Genomic DNA, 21,173 nt, shown 5'->3' on the forward strand with positions numbered 1-21,173 from the left:
GGGAAACACTGGCTCCATGTGCATACTTCCATACACTACCAATACATCCAGCAATAGAGTTATGAATGTTCTAATGCTTACACTTCCATGTGCATACTTCCATACACTCTGACACTATTAAACTATCCGACAATAAGACCCCCAACGTGGGGGAAACACTGGCTCCATGTGCACACTTCCATACACGCAAACACTACCAATACATCCAGCAATAGAGTTATCCATAGACCCACACATTCAATAGATATCTCCATGTACATAGACCCACACATTCAATAGATATCTACCCAGGAATAGGGTGATGATTGTATCATAAGAACTCCCATGTAGACAGACACACACATTCAATATATATATACCCAGGAATAGGTTCATCAACCTGGGGGATGATTGTATCCTGATCACACCCCCATGTAGACAGACACACCACATTCAATATATATATACCCAGGAATAGGTTCATCAACCTGGGGGATGTTTGCTCAACATCAGCCTCCTCCAGACCCACACACACACACACACACACACACACACACAACACACACACACACACACACACACACACACACACAACACACACACACACACACACACACACACACACCCACACACACACACACACACACACACACACACACACACTCTCCCTCTCCCTCTCTCTCTCACTCCTTCTCTCTCTCACTCCCTCTCACTCCCTCCCTCTCTCTCTCACTCCTTCTCTCTCTCACTCCCTCTCACTCCCTCCCTCTCTCTCTCTCTCTCTCTCTCCCTCTCACTCCTTCTCCGTCTCCTTCTCTCTCTCTCACTCCTTCTCTCTCTCACTCCTTCTCTCTCTCTCTCACTCCTTCTCTCTCTCTCACTCCTTCTCCCTCTCTCACTCCTTCTCTCTCTCACTCCTTCTCTCTCTCACTCCTTCTCTCTCTCACTCCTTCTCCCTCTCTTTCTCACTCCTTCTCTCTATATAATATTGGAGGTCACTGAGGGTCACACAGACACACACAGAGCACCAAACACTGCCCTGTGTATTGTATTAAGTCACTGACAGGCCCAGAGGCACAGACACCTCCCCAGGTAGATGTCATGATATGATTGATGTGCAACTCCAGTGGGATTACAGCTATCTCTCTTTCTCACTCCTTCTCCCTCTCTCACTCCTTCTCTCTCTCTCACTCCTTCTCTCTCGCACTCCTTCTCTCTCTCACTCCTTCTCCCTCTCCCTCTCTTTCTCACTCCTTCTCTCTATATAATATTGGAGGTCACTGAGGGTCACACAGACACACACAGAGCACCAAACACTGCCCTGTGTATTGTATTAAGTCACTGACAGGCCCAGAGGCACAGACACCTCCCCAGGTAGATGTCATGATATGATTGATGTGCAACTCCAGTGGGATTACAGCTATCTCTCTCTTTCTCTCTCCTCCCCCCTCACTCTTTCTCTCTCTCACTCCTTCTCTCTCTCACTCCTTCTCTCTCTCACTCCTTCTCTCTCTCACTCCTTCTCCCTCTCCCTCTCCCTCTCTCTCTCTCTCCCTCTCCCTCTCTCTCTCACTCCTTCTCCCTCTCACTCCTTCTCCTTCTCCCTCTCACTCCTTCTCCTTCTCCCTCTCACTCCTTCTCCTTCTCCCTCTCACTCCTTCTCCCTCTCACTCCTTCTCCCTCCTTCTCCCTCTCACTCCTTCTCCCTCTCCCTCCTTCTCCCTCTCCCTCATTCTCCCTCTCCCTCCTTATCCCTCTCACTCCTTCTCCCTCTCCCTCCTTCTCCTTCTCCTTCTCCCTCCTTCTCCCTCTCCCTCATTCTCCTTCTCCTTCCTTCTCCTTCTCCTTCTCCTTCCTTCTCCTTCCTTCCTTCTCCTTCCTTCCTTCCTTCCTTCCTTCTCCTTCTCCTTCTCCTTCCCCCTCCCTCCCTCCCTCCCTCTCATGGAGGAACCAAAGTGGATATTAATTCATTATCATTGCACACTGAAATGCTTTTCAGTGTTTTTCAGCTTTTTTATGATTTTTTAAGGCGATTTAAGGCATTTCATCACTTGTGCTTACAAGGCTTGGTTGCAAGGCTTGTCTTGAAATTTTGTGGAAACCTATTATTTCAAAGTGGATTATTGTCATTTCCAGACGGAATCAAGTGAAACTTCTCAGGGATGTTGCGGACGATCCAACTAGACCCTGCATCGAAAAATGATTTCCGACGTCCCGCTCGAGATTTATTCGAGATTTAGTTTAAGGCATTTCATCACTTGTGCTTACAAGGCTTGGTTACAAGGCTTCCCACGCCACCACACCACCACCACACCACCTCACCACCACACCTCACCACCACACCTCACCACCACACCACACCACCAACACAACACACCACCACACCACCACACCACACCACCCAAATAACCCAAAATCAGGCCTATTCTGAAGGCTACTTCGTTCTCATTCATTTTAATGGGCAAAAGCGGATACACTTTCAAGAGTCCCTGGGGGGTCCAGAAATCTCACGGAGGAACCAAAGTGGATATTGATTCGTTGTCAGTGCACGCTGAAATGCTTTTCAGTGTTTTTCAGCTTTTTTCTGAATTTTTAAGGCGATTTAAGGCACTTCATCACTCGTGCTTACAAGGCTTGGTTACAAGGCTTGCCTTGAAACTTTGTGGAAACCCATTATTTCAAATTGAATTATTGTCATTTCCAGACGGGATCGAGTGAAACTTCTCAGGGACGTTGCGGACGATCCGACTAGACGCCGCGTGGAAAAAAAAAAAGATTTCCGACGTCCCGCTCGAGATTTCTTCGAGATTTAGTTTTGTTTTTTTCGCCGACCATCACCATATGTGATGAAATGGAGAAGGAGTGAGAGAGAGGGAGAGGGAGAAGGAGTGATGGAGAGGGAGAGGGAGTGAAGGAGAAGGAGAGGGAGTGAAGGAGAAGGGGAGGGAGAGGGAGTGAAGAAGGAGAAGGAGAAGGAGAGGGAGAGGGAGTGAAGAAGGAGAAGGAGAAGGAGAGGGAGTGAGGGAGAAGGAGAGGGAGTGAGGGAGAAGGAGAGGGAGTGAGGGAGAAGGAGTGAGAAGGAGTGAGGGAGAAGGAGTGAGAAGGAGTGAGGGAGAAGGAGGGAGAGGGAGAGGGAGAAGGAGTGAGAGAGAGGGAGAGGGAGAGGGAGAAGGAGTGAAGGAGAGGGAGTGAAGGAGAAGGAGAGGGAGTGAAGGAGAAGGAGAGGGAGAGGGAGTGAAGAAGGAGAAGGAGAAGGAGAGGGAGTGAAGAAGGAGAAGGAGAGGGAGTGAGGGAGAAGGAGAGGGAGTGAGGGAGAAGGAGAGGGAGTGAGGGAGAAGGAGTGAGAGTGAGGGAGAAGCTATCTCTCTCTTTCTCTCTCCTCCCCCCCTCACTCTTTCTCTCTCTCACTCCTCCCCCCTCACTCTTTCTCCCTCTCACTCCTTCTCTCTCTCACTCCTTCTCTCTCTCACTCCTTCTCTCTCTCACTCCTTCTCCCTCTCTCACTCCTTCTCTCTCTCACTCCTTCTCTCTCTCACTCCTTCTCTCCCTCTCCTTCTCCTTCACTCCCTCTCCCTCTCCTTCTCTCCCTCTCCTTCTCCTTCACTCCCTCCTTCTCCCTCTCTCTCTCACTCCTTCTCTCTCTCTCACTCCTTCTCTCTCTCACTCCTTCTCCCTCTCCCTCTCACTCCTTCTCTCTCTCACTCCTTCTCCCTCTCCCTCTCCCTCTCTCTCTCACTCCTTCTCTCTCTCACTCCCTCTCACTCCCTCCCTCTCTCTCTCACTCCTTCTCTCTCTCACTCCCTCTCACTCCCTCCCTCTCTCTCTCTCTCCCTCTCACTCCTTCTCCGTCTCCTTCTCTCTCTCTCACTCCTTCTCTCTCTCACTCCTTCTCTCTCTCTCTCACTCCTTCTCTCTCTCTCACTCCTTCTCCCTCTCTCACTCCTTCTCTCTCTCACTCCTTCTCTCTCTCACTCCTTCTCTCTCTCACTCCTTCTCCCTCTCCCTCCCTTTCTCACTCCTTCTCTCTATATAATATTGGAGGTCACTGAGGGTCACACAGACACACACAGAGCACCAAACACTGCCCTGTGTATTGTATTAAGTCACTGACAGGCCCAGAGGCACAGACACCTCCCCAGGTAGATGTCATGATATGATTGATGTGCAACTCCAGTGGGATTACAGCTATCTCTCTCTCTCACTCCTTCTCCCTCTCTCACTCCTTCTCTCTCTCACTCCTTCTCTCTCTCACTCCTTCTCTCTCTCACTCCTTCTCCCTCTCCCTCTCTTTCTCACTCCTTCTCTCTATATAATATTGGAGGTCACTGAGGGTCACACAGACACACACAGATCACCAAACACTGCCCTGTGTATTGTATTAAGTCACTGACAGGCCCAGAGGCACAGACACTTCCCCAGGTAGATGTCATGATATGATTGATGTGCAACTCCAGTGGGATTACAGCTATCTCTCTCTTCCTCTCTCCTCCCCCCTCACTCTTTCTCTCTCTCACTCCTTCTCTCTCTCTCACTCCTTCTCTCTCTCACTCCTTCTCCCTCTCCCTCTCTCTCCCTCTCTCTCTCACTCCTTCTCCCTCTCACTCCTTCTCCTTCTCCCTCTCACTCCTTCTCCTTCTCCCTCTCACTCCTTCTCCTTCTCCCTCTCACTCCTTCTCCCTCTCACTCCTTCTCCCTCTCACTCCTTCTCCCTCCTTCTCCCTCCTTCTCCCTCCTTCTCCCTCTCCCTCCTTCTCCCTCTCCCTCCTTCTCCCTCTCACTCCTTCTCCCTCTCCCTCCTTCTCCTTCTCCTTCTCCCTCCTTCTCCCTCTCCCTCATTCTCCTTCTCCTTCCTTCTCCTTCTCCTTCCTTCTCCTTCCTTCCTTCCTTCCTTCTCCTTCTCCTTCTCCTTCCCCCTCCCTCCCTCCCTCCCTCCCTCCCTCTCATGGAGGAACCAAAGTGGATATTAATTCATTATCATTGCACACTGAAATGCTTTTCAGTGTTTTTCAGCTTTTTTTCTGAATTTTTAAGGCGATTTAAGGCATTTCATCACTTGTGCTTACAAGGCTTGGTTACAAGGCTTGCCTTGAAACTTTGTGGAAACCCATTATTTCAAAGTGGATTATTGTCATTTCTAGACGGAATCAAGTGAAACTTCTCAGGGATGTTGCGGACGATCCAACTAGACTCCGCATCGAAAAAAAAATGATTTACGACGTCCCGCTCGAGATTTATTCGAGATTTAGTTTAAGGCATTTCATCACTTGTGCTTACAAGGCTTGGTTACAAGGCTTCCCACGCCACGACACCTCCACCACACCACCTCACCACCACACCACACCACCACACCACACCACCAACACAACACACCACCACACCACCACACCACACCACCCAAATAACCCAAAATCAGGCCTATTCTGAAGGCTACTTCGTTCTCATTCATTTTAATGGGCAAAAGCGGATACACTTTCAAGAGTCCCTGGGGGGTCCAGAAATCTCACGGAGGAACCAAAGTGGATATTGATTCGTTATCAGTGCACGCTGAAATGCTTTTCAGTGTTTTTCAGCTTTTTTCTGAATTTCTAAGGCGATTTAAGGCATTTCATCACTCGTGCTTACAAGGCTTGGTTACAAGGCTTGCCTTGAAACTTTGTGGAAACCCATTATTTCAAATTGAATTATTGTCATTTCCAGACGGGATCGAGTGAAACTTCTCAGGGACGTTGCGGACGATCCGACTAGACGCCGCGTGGAAAAAAAAAAGATTTCCGACGTCCCGCTCGAGATTTATTCGAGATTTAGTTTTTTTTTTTTTCGCCGACCATCACCATATGTGATGAAATGGAGAAGGAGTGAGAGAGAGGGAGAGGGAGAAGGAGTGAAGGAGAGGGAGAGGGAGTGAAGGAGAAGGAGAGGGAGTGAAGGAGAAGGAGAGGGAGAGGGAGTGAAGAAGGAGAAGGAGAAGGAGAGGGAGTGAAGAAGGAGAAGGAGAAGGAGAGGGAGTGAGGGAGAAGGAGAGGGAGTGAGGGAGAAGGAGAGGGAGTGAGGGAGAAGGAGTGAGGGAGAAGGAGTGAGAAGGAGTGAGGGAGAAGGAGGGAGAGGGAGAGGGAGAAGGAGTGAGAGAGAGGGAGAGGGAGAGGGAGAAGGAGTGAAGGAGAGGGAGTGAAGGAGAAGGAGAGGGAGTGAAGGAGAAGGAGAGGGAGTGAAGGAGAAGGACAGTCCAGGAGGCTCGGGACTTCATCACTGATCATGACAGTGAAATAGAGGAGGATGTGTCTGAAGACGAAGACGATCTTGAGCTAAAAAATCAGATTCTAATGAATCTGATTTTGAACCAGATGAGGGAATTGCTATTCCTATTCCTCCTAGCAAGACATTCGTGTCAAAACATGGTGAAATACAGTGGTCTTCATCCCCAAATATGAGTCAGGCGAAACTGTCTGCAGAAAACATAATAAAGACAGTGCCAGGGCCCACTAGGATGGCAGTGACGCGTGTGACTGACATCAAGTCAGCTTTTGAGCTGGTCATGCCAAATTCAATACAGAAAATCATTCTGGAAATGACTAATCTATGAGGGAGACGTGTTTTTGGGGAGAAGTGGAAGGAGCTGGACAAAAAACTTTTAGATGCGTATTTGGGGCTCCTCATCCTGGCTGGGGTCTATAAGTCCAAGGATGAATCGACAGCCAGTCTGTGGGATGCAGAGACAGGCAGGGCTATATTTCGAGCCACACAATGTCTCTGGAGACTTTTCACATTTTCTCCAGAGTAATCAGATTTGATAATCGAGAGACAAAGGCTGGTAGACGGGAGAGAGACAAGCTGGCAGCTGTTAGGACATTGTGGGACAAGTGGGTAGAGCAACTTTCACTACTCTATAACCCAGGCCCTAATATCACAGTGGATGAAAGGTATAATAATAATAATAATAATAATAATAATAATAATACATTTAATTTAGAGGCGCCTTTCAGGCCTAAATCGTAATAAAGTGGTGAAACATAAAAATAAAAGTTTGAACAAATATCTTTTTTTTTTAATGAAAAAAACGATTGAATTATCCTAATTGAACCATTACCTGTTAGAGGTAAGGAACACTATTGCACTAAATATTGATAGAATAGTTACTAATGGAGTTAGTAATGACATGTTCACACTGCTTGTTAGGATTTTTTGGGTTTAGGACATCTTTTGCACCGGGTCAAATTGACCCGGGAACACCATTGCTGTTCCTGACAAACGAACATAACAGGAGGGTTAAGGCATTTCATCACTCGTGCTTACAAGGCTTGGTTACAAGGCTTGCCTTGAAACTTTGTGGAAACCCATTATTTCAAATTGAATTATTGTCATTTCCAGACGGGATCGAGTGAAACTTCTCAGGGACGTTGCGGACGATCCGACTAGACGCCGCGTGGAAAAAAAAAAGATTTCCGACGTCCCGCTCGAGATTTATTCGAGATTTAGTTTTTTTTTTTTCGCCGACCATCACCATATGTGATGAAATGGAGAAGGAGTGAGAGAGAGGGAGAGGGAGAAGGAGTGAAGGAGAGGGAGAGGGAGTGAAGGAGAAGGAGAGGGAGTGAAGGAGAAGGAGAGGGAGAGGGAGTGAAGAAGGAGAAGGAGAAGGAGAGGGAGTGAAGAAGGAGAAGGAGAAGGAGAGGGAGTGAGGGAGAAGGAGAGGGAGTGAGGGAGAAGGAGAGGGAGTGAGGGAGAAGGAGTGAGGGAGAAGGAGTGAGAAGGAGTGAGGGAGAAGGAGGGAGAGGGAGAGGGAGAAGGAGTGAGAGAGAGGGAGAGGGAGAGGGAGAAGGAGTGAAGGAGAGGGAGTGAAGGAGAAGGAGAGGGAGTGAAGGAGAAGGAGAGGGAGTGAAGGAGAAGGAGAGGGAGTGAAGGAGAAGGACAGTCCAGGAGGCTCGGGACTTCATCACTGATCATGACAGTGAAATAGAGGAGGATGTGTCTGAAGACGAAGACGATCTTGAGCTAAAAAATCAGATTCTAATGAATCTGATTTTGAACCAGATGAGGGAATTGCTATTCCTATTCCTCCTAGCAAGACATTCGTGTCAAAACATGGTGAAATACAGTGGTCTTCATCCCCAAATATGAGTCAGGCGAAACTGTCTGCAGAAAACATAATAAAGACAGTGCCAGGGCCCACTAGGATGGCAGTGACGCGTGTGACTGACATCAAGTCAGCTTTTGAGCTGGTCATGCCAAATTCAATACAGAAAATCATTCTGGAAATGACTAATCTATGAGGGAGACGTGTTTTTGGGGAGAAGTGGAAGGAGCTGGACAAAAAACTTTTAGATGCGTATTTGGGGCTCCTCATCCTGGCTGGGGTCTATAAGTCCAAGGATGAATCGACAGCCAGTCTGTGGGATGCAGAGACAGGCAGGGCTATATTTCGAGCCACACAATGTCTCTGGAGACTTTTCACATTTTCTCCAGAGTAATCAGATTTGATAATCGAGAGACAAAGGCTGGTAGACGGGAGAGAGACAAGCTGGCAGCTGTTAGGACATTGTGGGACAAGTGGGTAGAGCAACTTTCACTACTCTATAACCCAGGCCCTAATATCACAGTGGATGAAAGGTATAATAATAATAATAATAATAATAATAATAATACATTTAATTTAGAGGCGCCTTTCAGGCCTAAATCGTAATAAAGTGGTGAAACATAAAAATAAAAAGTTTGAACAAATATCTTTTTTTTTAATGAAAAAAACGATTGAATTATCCTAATTGAACCATTACCTGTTAGAGGTAAGGAACACTATTGCACTAAATATTGATAGAATAGTTACTAATGGAGTTAGTAATGACATGTTCACACTGCTTGTTAGGATTTTTTGGGTTTAGGACATCTTTTGCACCGGGTCAAATTGACCCGGGAACACCATTGCTGTTCCTGACAAACGAACATAACAGGAGGGTTAAGGCATTTCATCACTCGTGCTTACAAGGCTTGGTTACAAGGCTTGCCTTGAAACTTTGTGGAAACCCATTATTTCAAATTGAATTATTGTCATTTCCAGACGGGATCGAGTGAAACTTCTCAGGGACGTTGCGGACGATCCGACTAGACGCCGCGTGGAAAAAAAAAAGATTTCCGACGTCCCGCTCGAGATTTATTCGAGATTTAGTTTTTTTTTTTTCGCCGACCATCACCATATGTGATGAAATGGAGAAGGAGTGAGAGAGAGGGAGAGGGAGAAGGAGTGAAGGAGAGGGAGAGGGAGTGAAGGAGAAGGAGAGGGAGTGAAGGAGAAGGAGAGGGAGAGGGAGTGAAGAAGGAGAAGGAGAAGGAGAGGGAGTGAAGAAGGAGAAGGAGAAGGAGAGGGAGTGAGGGAGAAGGAGAGGGAGTGAGGGAGAAGGAGAGGGAGTGAGGGAGAAGGAGTGAGGGAGAAGGAGTGAGAAGGAGTGAGGGAGAAGGAGGGAGAGGGAGAGGGAGAAGGAGTGAGAGAGAGGGAGAGGGAGAGGGAGAAGGAGTGAAGGAGAGGGAGTGAAGGAGAAGGAGAGGGAGTGAAGGAGAAGGAGAGGGAGTGAAGGAGAAGGAGAGGGAGTGAAGGAGAAGGACAGTCCAGGAGGCTCGGGACTTCATCACTGATCATGACAGTGAAATAGAGGAGGATGTGTCTGAAGACGAAGACGATCTTGAGCTAAAAAATCAGATTCTAATGAATCTGATTTTGAACCAGATGAGGGAATTGCTATTCCTATTCCTCCTAGCAAGACATTCGTGTCAAAACATGGTGAAATACAGTGGTCTTCAGCCCCAAATATGAGTCAGGCGAAACTGTCTGCAGAAAACATAATAAAGACAGTGCCAGGGCCCACTAGGATGGCAGTGACGCGTGTGACTGACATCAAGTCAGCTTTTGAGCTGGTCATGCCAAATTCAATACAGAAAATCATTCTGGAAATGACTAATCTATGAGGGAGACGTGTTTTTGGGGAGAAGTGGAAGGAGCTGGACAAAAAACTTTTAGATGCGTATTTGGGGCTCCTCATCCTGGCTGGGGTCTATAAGTCCAAGGATGAATCGACAGCCAGTCTGTGGGATGCAGAGACAGGCAGGGCTATATTTCGAGCCACACAATGTCTCTGGAGACTTTTCACATTTTCTCCAGAGTAATCAGATTTGATAATCGAGAGACAAAGGCTGGTAGACGGGAGAGAGACAAGCTGGCAGCTGTTAGGACATTGTGGGACAAGTGGGTAGAGCAACTTTCACTACTCTATAACCCAGGCCCTAATATCACAGTGGATGAAAGGTATAATAATAATAATAATAATAATAATAATAATACATTTAATTTAGAGGCGCCTTTCAGGCCTAAATCGTAATAAAGTGGTGAAACATAAAAATAAAAAGTTTGAACAAATATCTTTTTTTTTTAATGAAAAAAAACGATTGAATTATCCTAATTGAACCATTACCTGTTAGAGGTAAGGAACACTATTGCACTAAATATTGATAGAATAGTTACTAATGGAGTTAGTAATGACATGTTCACACTGCTTGTTAGGATTTTTTGGGTTTAGGACATCTTTTGCACCGGGTCAAATTGACCCGGGAACACCATTGCTGTTCCTGACAAACGAACATAACAGGAGGGTTAAGGCATTTCATCACTCGTGCTTACAAGGCTTGGTTACAAGGCTTGCCTTGAAACTTTGTGGAAACCCATTATTTCAAATTGAATTATTGTCATTTCCAGACGGGATCGAGTGAAACTTCTCAGGGACGTTGCGGACGATCCGACTAGACGCCGCGTGGAAAAAAAAAAGATTTCCGACGTCCCGCTCGAGATTTATTCGAGATTTAGTTTTTTTTTTTTTCGCCGACCATCACCATATGTGATGAAATGGAGAAGGAGTGAGAGAGAGGGAGAGGGAGAAGGAGTGAAGGAGAGGGAGAGGGAGTGAAGGAGAAGGAGAGGGAGTGAAGGAGAAGGAGAGGGAGAGGGAGTGAAGAAGGAGAAGGAGAAGGAGAGGGAGAGGGAGTGAAGAAGGAGAAGGAGAAGGAGAGGGAGTGAGGGAGAAGGAGAGGGAGTGAGGGAGAAGGAGAGGGAGTGAGGGAGAAGGAGTGAGGGAGAAGGAGTGAGAAGGAGTGAGGGAGAAGGAGGGAGAGGGAGAGGGAGAAGGAGTGAGAGAGAGGGAGAGGGAGAGGGAGAAGGAGTGAAGGAGAGGGAGTGAAGGAGAAGGAGAGGGAGTGAAGGAGAAGGAGAGGGAGTGAAGGAGAAGGACAGTCCAGGAGGCTCGGGACTTCATCACTGATCATGACAGTGAAATAGAGGAGGATGTGTCTGAAGACGAAGACGATCTTGAGCTAAAAAATCAGATTCTAATGAATCTGATTTTGAACCAGATGAGGGAATTGCTATTCCTATTCCTCCTAGCAAGACATTCGTGTCAAAACATGGTGAAATACAGTGGTCTTCATCCCCAAATATGAGTCAGGCGAAACTGTCTGCAGAAAACATAATAAAGACAGTGCCAGGGCCCACTAGGATGGCAGTGACGCGTGTGACTGACATCAAGTCAGCTTTTGAGCTGGTCATGCCAAATTCAATACAGAAAATCATTCTGGAAATGACTAATCTATGAGGGAGACGTGTTTTTGGGGAGAAGTGGAAGGAGCTGGACAAAAAACTTTTAGATGCGTATTTGGGGCTCCTCATCCTGGCTGGGGTCTATAAGTCCAAGGATGAATCGACAGCCAGTCTGTGGGATGCAGAGACAGGCAGGGCTATATTTCGAGCCACACAATGTCTCTGGAGACTTTTCACATTTTCTCCAGAGTAATCAGATTTGATAATCGAGAGACAAAGGCTGGTAGACGGGAGAGAGACAAGCTGGCAGCTGTTAGGACATTGTGGGACAAGTGGGTAGAGCAACTTTCACTACTCTATAACCCAGGCCCTAATATCACAGTGGATGAAAGGTATAATAATAATAATAATAATAATAATAATAATACATTTAATTTAGAGGCGCCTTTCAGGCCTAAATCGTAATAAAGTGGTGAAACATAAAAATAAAAAGTTTGAACAAATATCTTTTTTTTTTAATGAAAAAAACGATTGAATTATCCTAATTGAACCATTACCTGTTAGAGGTAAGGAACACTATTGCACTAAATATTGATAGAATAGTTACTAATGGAGTTAGTAATGACATGTTCACACTGCTTGTTAGGATTTTTTGGGTTTAGGACATCTTTTGCACCGGGTCAAATTGACCCGGGAACACCATTGCTGTTCCTGACAAACGAACATAACAGGAGGGTTAAGGCATTTCATCACTCGTGCTTACAAGGCTTGGTTACAAGGCTTGCCTTGAAACTTTGTGGAAACCCATTATTTCAAATTGAATTATTGTCATTTCCAGACGGGATCGAGTGAAACTTCTCAGGGACGTTGCGGACGATCCGACTAGACGCCGCGTGGAAAAAAAAAAGATTTCCGACGTCCCGCTCGAGATTTATTCGAGATTTAGTTTTTTTTTTTTCGCCGACCATCACCATATGTGATGAAATGGAGAAGGAGTGAGAGAGAGGGAGAGGGAGAAGGAGTGAAGGAGAGGGAGAGGGAGTGAAGGAGAAGGAGAGGGAGTGAAGGAGAAGGAGAGGGAGAGGGAGTGAAGAAGGAGAAGGAGAAGGAGAGGGAGTGAAGAAGGAGAAGGAGAAGGAGAGGGAGTGAGGGAGAAGGAGAGGGAGTGAGGGAGAAGGAGAGGGAGTGAGGGAGAAGGAGTGAGGGAGAAGGAGTGAGAAGGAGTGAGGGAGAAGGAGGGAGAGGGAGAGGGAGAAGGAGTGAGAGAGAGGGAGAGGGAGAGGGAGAAGGAGTGAAGGAGAGGGAGTGAAGGAGAAGGAGAGGGAGTGAAGGAGAAGGAGAGGGAGTGAAGGAGAAGGAGAGGGAGTGAAGGAGAAGGACAGTCCAGGAGGCTCGGGACTTCATCACTGATCATGACAGTGAAATAGAGGAGGATGTGTCTGAAGACGAAGACGATCTTGAGCTAAAAAATCAGATTCTAATGAATCTGATTTTGAACCAGATGAGGGAATTGCTATTCCTATTCCTCCTAGCAAGACATTCGTGTCAAAACATGGTGAAATACAGTGGTCTTCATCCCCAAATATGAGTCAGGCGAAACTGTCTGCAGAAAACATAATAAAGACAGTGCCAGGGCCCACTAGGATGGCAGTGACGCGTGTGACTGACATCAAGTCAGCTTTTGAGCTGGTCATGCCAAATTCAATACAGAAAATCATTCTGGAAATGACTAATCTATGAGGGAGACGTGTTTTTGGGGAGAAGTGGAAGGAGCTGGACAAAAAACTTTTAGATGCGTATTTGGGGCTCCTCATCCTGGCTGGGGTCTATAAGTCCAAGGATGAATCGACAGCCAGTCTGTGGGATGCAGAGACAGGCAGGGCTATATTTCGAGCCACACAATGTCTCTGGAGACTTTTCACATTTTCTCCAGAGTAATCAGATTTGATAATCGAGAGACAAAGGCTGGTAGACGGGAGAGAGACAAGCTGGCAGCTGTTAGGACATTGTGGGACAAGTGGGTAGAGCAACTTTCACTACTCTATAACCCAGGCCCTAATATCACAGTGGATGAAAGGTATAATAATAATAATAATAATAATAATAATAATACATTTAATTTAGAGGCGCCTTTCAGGCCTAAATCGTAATAAAGTGGTGAAACATAAAAATAAAAAGTTTGAACAAATATCTTTTTTTTTTAATGAAAAAAACGATTGAATTATCCTAATTGAACCATTACCTGTTAGAGGTAAGGAACACTATTGCACTAAATATTGATAGAATAGTTACTAATGGAGTTAGTAATGACATGTTCACACTGCTTGTTAGGATTTTTTGGGTTTAGGACATCTTTTGCACCGGGTCAAATTGACCCGGGAACACCATTGCTGTTCCTGACAAACGAACATAACAGGAGGGTTAAGGCATTTCATCACTCGTGCTTACAAGGCTTGGTTACAAGGCTTGCCTTGAAACTTTGTGGAAACCCATTATTTCAAATTGAATTATTGTCATTTCCAGACGGGATCGAGTGAAACTTCTCAGGGACGTTGCGGACGATCCGACTAGACGCCGCGTGGAAAAAAAAAGATTTCCGACGTCCCGCTCGAGATTTATTCGAGATTTAGTTTTTTTTTTTTCGCCGACCATCACCATATGTGATGAAATGGAGAAGGAGTGAGAGAGAGGGAGAGGGAGAAGGAGTGAAGGAGAGGGAGAGGGAGTGAAGGAGAAGGAGAGGGAGTGAAGGAGAAGGAGAGGGAGAGGGAGTGAAGAAGGAGAAGGAGAAGGAGAGGGAGTGAAGAAGGAGAAGGAGAAGGAGAGGGAGTGAGGGAGAAGGAGAGGGAGTGAGGGAGAAGGAGAGGGAGTGAGGGAGAAGGAGTGAGGGAGAAGGAGTGAGAAGGAGTGAGGGAGAAGGAGGGAGAGGGAGAGGGAGAAGGAGTGAGAGAGAGGGAGAGGAGGGAGAGGGAGAAGGGAGTGAAGGAGAGAGGGAGTGAAGGAGAAGGAGAGGGAGTGAAGGAGAAGGAGAGGGAGTGAAGGAGAAGGACAGTCCAGGAGGCTCGGGACTTCATCACTGATCATGACAGTGAAATAGAGGAGGATGTGTCTGAAGACGAAGACGATCTTGAGCTAAAAAATCAGATTCTAATGAATCTGATTTTGAACCAGATGAGGGAATTGCTATTCCTATTCCTCCTAGCAAGACATTCGTGTCAAAACATGGTGAAATACAGTGGTCTTCATCCCCAAATATGAGTCAGGCGAAACTGTCTGCAGAAAACATAATAAAGACAGTGCCAGGGCCCACTAGGATGGCAGTGACGCGTGTGACTGACATCAAGTCAGCTTTTGAGCTGGTCATGCCAAATTCAATACAGAAAATCATTCTGGAAATGACTAATCTATGAGGGAGACGTGTTTTTGGGGAGAAGTGGAAGGAGCTGGACAAAAAACTTTTAGATGCGTATTTGGGGCTCCTCATCCTGGCTGGGGTCTATAAGTCCAAGGATGAATCGACAGCCAGTCTGTGGGATGCAGAGACAGGCAGGGCTATATTTCGAGCCACACAATGTCTCTGGAGACTTTTCACATTTTCTCCAGAGTAATCAGATTTGATAATCGAGAGACAAAGGCTGGTAGACGGGAGAGAGACAAGCTGGCAGCTGTTAGGACATTGTGGGACAAGTGGGTAGAGCAACTTTCACTACTCTATAACCCAGGCCCTAATATCACAGTGGATGAAAGGTATAATAATAATAATAATAATAATAATAATAATAATACATTTAATTTAGAGGCGCCTTTCAGGCCTAAATCGTAATAAAGTGGTGAAACATAAAAATAAAAAGTTTGAACAAATATCTTTTTTTTTTAATGAAAAAAACGATTGAATTATCCTAATTGAACCATTACCTGTTAGAGGTAAGGAACACTATTGCACTAAATATTGATAGAATAGTTACTAATGGAGTTAGTAATGACATGTTCACACTGCTTGTTAGGATTTTTTGGGTTTAGGACATCTTTTGCACCGGGTCAAATTGACCCGGGAACACCATTGCTGTTCCTGACAAACGAACATAACAGGAGGGTTAAGGCATTTCATCACTCGTGCTTACAAGGCTTGGTTACAAGGCTTGCCTTGAAACTTTGTGGAAACCCATTATTTCAAATTGAATTATTGTCATTTCCAGACGGGATCGAGTGAAACTTCTCAGGGACGTTGCGGACGATCCGACTAGACGCCGCGTGGAAAAAAAAAAGATTTCCGACGTCCCGCTCGAGATTTATTCGAGATTTAGTTTTTTTTTTTTCGCCGACCATCACCATATGTGATGAAATGGAGAAGGAGTGAGAGAGAGGGAGAGGGAGAAGGAGTGAAGGAGAGGGAGAGGGAGTGAAGGAGAAGGAGAGGGAGTGAAGGAGAAGGAGAGGGAGAGGGAGTGAAGAAGGAGAAGGAGAAGGAGAGGGAGTGAAGAAGGAGAAGGAGAAGGAGAGGGAGTGAGGGAGAAGGAGAGGGAGTGAGGGAGAAGGAGAGGGAGTGAGGGAGAAGGAGTGAGGGAGAAGGAGTGAGAAGGAGTGAGGGAGAAGGAGGGAGAGGGAGAGGGAGAAGGAGTGAGAGAGAGGGAGAGGGAGAGGGAGAAGGAGTGAAGGAGAGGGAGTGAAGGAGAAGGAGAGGGAGTGAAGGAGAAGGAGAGGGAGTGAAGGAGAAGGAGAGGGAGTGAAGGAGAAGGACAGTCCAGGAGGCTCGGGACTTCATCACTGATCATGACAGTGAAATAGAGGAGGATGTGTCTGAAGACGAAGACGATCTTGAGCTAAAAAATCAGATTCTAATGAATCTGATTTTGAACCAGATGAGGGAATTGCTATTCCTATTCCTCCTAGCAAGACATTCGTGTCAAAACATGGTGAAATACAGTGGTCTTCAGCCCCAAATATGAGTCAGGCGAAACTGTCTGCAGAAAACATAATAAAGACAGTGCCAGGGCCCACTAGGATGGCAGTGACGCGTGTGACTGACATCAAGTCAGCTTTTGAGCTGGTCATGCCAAATTCAATACAGAAAATCATTCTGGAAATGACTAATCTATGAGGGAGACGTGTTTTTGGGGAGAAGTGGAAGGAGCTGGACAAAAAACTTTTAGATGCGTATTTGGGGCTCCTCATCCTGGCTGGGGTCTATAAGTCCAAGGATGAATCGACAGCCAGTCTGTGGGATGCAGAGACAGGCAGGGCTATATTTCGAGCCACACAATGTCTCTGGAGACTTTTCACATTTTCTCCAGAGTAATCAGATTTGATAATCGAGAGACAAAGGCTGGTAGACGGGAGAGAGACAAGCTGGCAGCTGTTAGGACATTGTGGGACAAGTGGGTAGAGCAACTTTCACTACTCTATAACCCAGGCCCTAATATCACAGTGGATGAAAGGTATAATAATAATAATAATAATAATAATACATTTAATTTAGAGGCGCCTTTCAGGCCTAAATCGTAATAAAGTGGTGAAACATAAAAATAAAAAGTTTGAACAAATATCTTTTTTTTTTAATGAAAAAAACGATTGAATTATCCTAATTGAACCATTACCTGTTAGAGGTAAGGAACACTATTGCACTAAATATTGATAGAATAGTTACTAATGGAGTTAGTAATGACATGTTCACACTGCTTGTTAGGATTTTTTGGGTTTAGGACATCTTTTGCACCGGGTCAAATTGACCCGGGAACACCATTGCTGTTCCTGACAAACGAACATAACAGGAGGGTTAAGGCATTTCATCACTCGTGCTTACAAGGCTTGGTTACAAGGCTTGCCTTGAAACTTTGTGGAAACCCATTATTTCAAATTGAATTATTGTCATTTCCAGACGGGATCGAGTGAAACTTCTCAGGGACGTTGCGGACGATCCGACTAGACGCCGCGTGGAAAAAAAAAAGATTTCCGACGTCCCGCTCGAGATTTATTCGAGATTTAGTTTTTTTTTTTTTCGCCGACCATCACCATATGTGATGAAATGGAGAAGGAGTGAGAGAGAGGGAGAGGGAGAAGGAGTGAAGGAGAGGGAGAGGGAGTGAAGGAGAAGGAGAGGGAGTGAAGGAGAAGGAGAGGGAGAGGGAGTGAAGAAGGAGAAGGAGAAGGAGAGGGAGTGAAGAAGGAGAAGGAGAAGGAGAGGGAGTGAGGGAGAAGGAGAGGGAGTGAGGGAGAAGGAGAGGGAGTGAGGGAGAAGGAGTGAGGGAGAAGGAGTGAGAAGGAGTGAGGGAGAAGGAGGGAGAGGGAGAGGGAGAAGGAGTGAGAGAGAGGGAGAGGGAGAGGGAGAAGGAGTGAAGGAGAGGGAGTGAAGGAGAAGGAGAGGGAGTGAAGGAGAAGGAGAGGGAGTGAAGGAGAAGGAGAGGGAGTGAAGGAGAAGGACAGTCCAGGAGGCTCGGGACTTCATCACTGATCATGACAGTGAAATAGAGGAGGATGTGTCTGAAGACGAAGACGATCTTGAGCTAAAAAATCAGATTCTAATGAATCTGATTTTGAACCAGATGAGGGAATTGCTATTCCTATTCCTCCTAGCAAGACATTCGTGTCAAAACATGGTGAAATACAGTGGTCTTCAGCCCCAAATATGAGTCAGGCGAAACTGTCTGCAGAAAACATAATAAAGACAGTGCCAGGGCCCACTAGGATGGCAGTGACGCGTGTGACTGACATCAAGTCAGCTTTTGAGCTGGTCATGCCAAATTCAATACAGAAAATCATTCTGGAAATGACTAATCTATGAGGGAGACGTGTTTTTGGGGAGAAGTGGAAGGAGCTGGACAAAAACTTTAGATGCGTATTTGGGGCTCCTCATCCTGGCTGGGGTCTATAAGTCCAAGGATGAATCGACAGCCAGTCTGTGGGATGCAGAGACAGGCAGGGCTATATTTCGAGCCACACAATGTCTCTGGAGACTTTTCACATTTTCTCCAGAGTAATCAGATTTGATAATCGAGAGACAAAGGCTGGTAGACGGGAGAGAGACAAGCTGGCAGCTGTTAGGACATTGTGGGACAAGTGGGTAGAGCAACTTTCACTACTCTATAACCCAGGCCCTAATATCACAGTGGATGAAAGGTATAATAATAATAATAATAATAATAATAATAATAATACATTTAATTTAGAGGCGCCTTTCAGGCCTAAATCGTAATAAAGTGGTGAAACATAAAAATAAAAAGTTTGAACAAATATCTTTTTTTTTTAATGAAAAAAACGATTGAATTATCCTAATTGAACCATTACCTGTTAGAGGTAAGGAACACTATTGCACTAAATATTGATAGAATAGTTACTAATGGAGTTAGTAATGACATGTTCACACTGCTTGTTAGGATTTTTTGGGTTTAGGACATCTTTTGCACCGGGTCAAATTGACCCGGGAACACCATTGCTGTTCCTGACAAACGAACATAACAGGAGGGTTAAGGCATTTCATCACTCGTGCTTACAAGGCTTGGTTACAAGGCTTGCCTTGAAACTTTGTGGAAACCCATTATTTCAAATTGAATTATTGTCATTTCCAGACGGGATCGAGTGAAACTTCTCAGGGACGTTGCGGACGATCCGACTAGACGCCGCGTGGAAAAAAAAAAAGATTTCCGACGTCCCGCTCGAGATTTATTCGAGATTTAGTTTTTTTTTTTTCGCCGAACATCACCATATGTGATGAAATGGAGAAGGAGTGAGAGAGAGGGAGAGGGAGAAGGAGTGAAGGAGAGGGAGAGGGAGTGAAGGAGAAGGAGAGGGAGTGAAGGAGAAGGAGAGGGAGAGGGAGTGAAGAAGGAGAAGGAGAAGGAGAGGGAGAGGGAGTGAAGAAGGAGAAGGAGAAGGAGAGGGAGTGAGGGAGAAGGAGAGGGAGTGAGGGAGAAGGAGAGGGAGTGAGGGAGAAGGAGTGAGGGAGAAGGAGTGAGAAGGAGTGAGGGAGAAGGAGGGAGAGGGAGAGGGAGAAGGAGTGAGAGAGAGGGAGAGGGAGAGGGAGAAGGAGTGAAGGAGAGGGAGTGAAGGAGAAGGAGAGGGAGTGAAGGAGAAGGAGAGGGAGTGAAGGAGAAGGACAGTCCAGGAGGCTCGGGACTTCATCACTGATCATGACAGTGAAATAGAGGAGGATGTGTCTGAAGACGAAGACGATCTTGAGCTAAAAAATCAGATTCTAATGAATCTGATTTTGAACCAGATGAGGGAATTGCTATTCCTATTCCTCCTAGCAAGACATTCGTGTCAAAACATGGTGAAATACAGTGGTCTTCAGCCCCAAATATGAGTCAGGCGAAACTGTCTGCAGAAAACATAATAAAGACAGTGCCAGGGCCCACTAGGATGGCAGTGACGCGTGTGACTGACATCAAGTCAGCTTTTGAGCTGGTCATGCCAAATTCAATACAGAAAATCATTCTGGAAATGACTAATCTATGAGGGAGACGTGTTTTTGGGGAGAAGTGGAAGGAGCTGGACAAAAAACTTTTAGATGCGTATTTGGGGCTCCTCATCCTGGCTGGGGTCTATAAGTCCAAGGATGAATCGACAGCCAGTCTGTGGGATGCAGAGACAGGCAGGGCTATATTTCGAGCCACACAATGTCTCTGGAGACTTTTCACATTTTCTCCAGAGTAATCAGATTTGATAATCGAGAGACAAAGGCTGGTAGACGGGAGAGAGACAAGCTGGCAGCTGTTAGGACATTGTGGGACAAGTGGGTAGAGCAACTTTCACTACTCTATAACCCAGGCCCTAATATCACAGTGGATGAAAGGTATAATAATAATAATAATAATAATAATAATAATACATTTAATTTAGAGGCGCCTTTCAGGCCTAAATCGTAATAAAGTGGTGAAACATAAAAATAAAAAGTTTGAACAAATATCTTTTTTTTTAATGAAAAAAACGATTGAATTATCCTAATTGAACCATTACCTGTTAGAGGTAAGGAACACTATTGCACTAAATATTGATAGAATAGTTACTAATGGAGTTAGTAATGACATGTTCACACTGCTTGTTAGGATTTTTTGGGTTTAGGACATCTTTTGCACCGGGTCAAATTGACCCGGGAACACCATTGCTGTTCCTGACAAACGAACATAACAGGAGGGTTAAGGCATTTCATCACTCGTGCTTACAAGGCTTGGTTACAAGGCTTGCCTTGAAACTTTGTGGAAACCCATTATTTCAAATTGAATTATTGTCATTTCCAGACGGGATCGAGTGAAACTTCTCAGGGACGTTGCGGACGATCCGACTAGACGCCGCGTGGAAAAAAAAAAGATTTCCGACGTCCCGCTCGAGATTTATTCGAGATTTAGTTTTTTTTTTTTCGCCGACCATCACCATATGTGATGAAATGGAGAAGGAGTGAGAGAGAGGGAGAGGGAGAAGGAGTGAAGGAGAGGGAGAGGGAGTGAAGGAGAAGGAGAGGGAGTGAAGGAGAAGGAGAGGGAGAGGGAGTGAAGAAGGAGAAGGAGAAGGAGAGGGAGTGAAGAAGGAGAAGGAGAAGGAGAGGGAGTGAGGGAGAAGGAGAGGGAGTGAGGGAGAAGGAGAGGGAGTGAGGGAGAAGGAGTGAGGGAGAAGGAGTGAGAAGGAGTGAGGG

This window comes from Gadus chalcogrammus, unplaced genomic scaffold (genome assembly GCF_026213295.1).
Source record: "Gadus chalcogrammus isolate NIFS_2021 unplaced genomic scaffold, NIFS_Gcha_1.0 GACHA065, whole genome shotgun sequence".
Lineage (NCBI taxonomy): Eukaryota > Metazoa > Chordata > Actinopteri > Gadiformes > Gadidae > Gadus > Gadus chalcogrammus.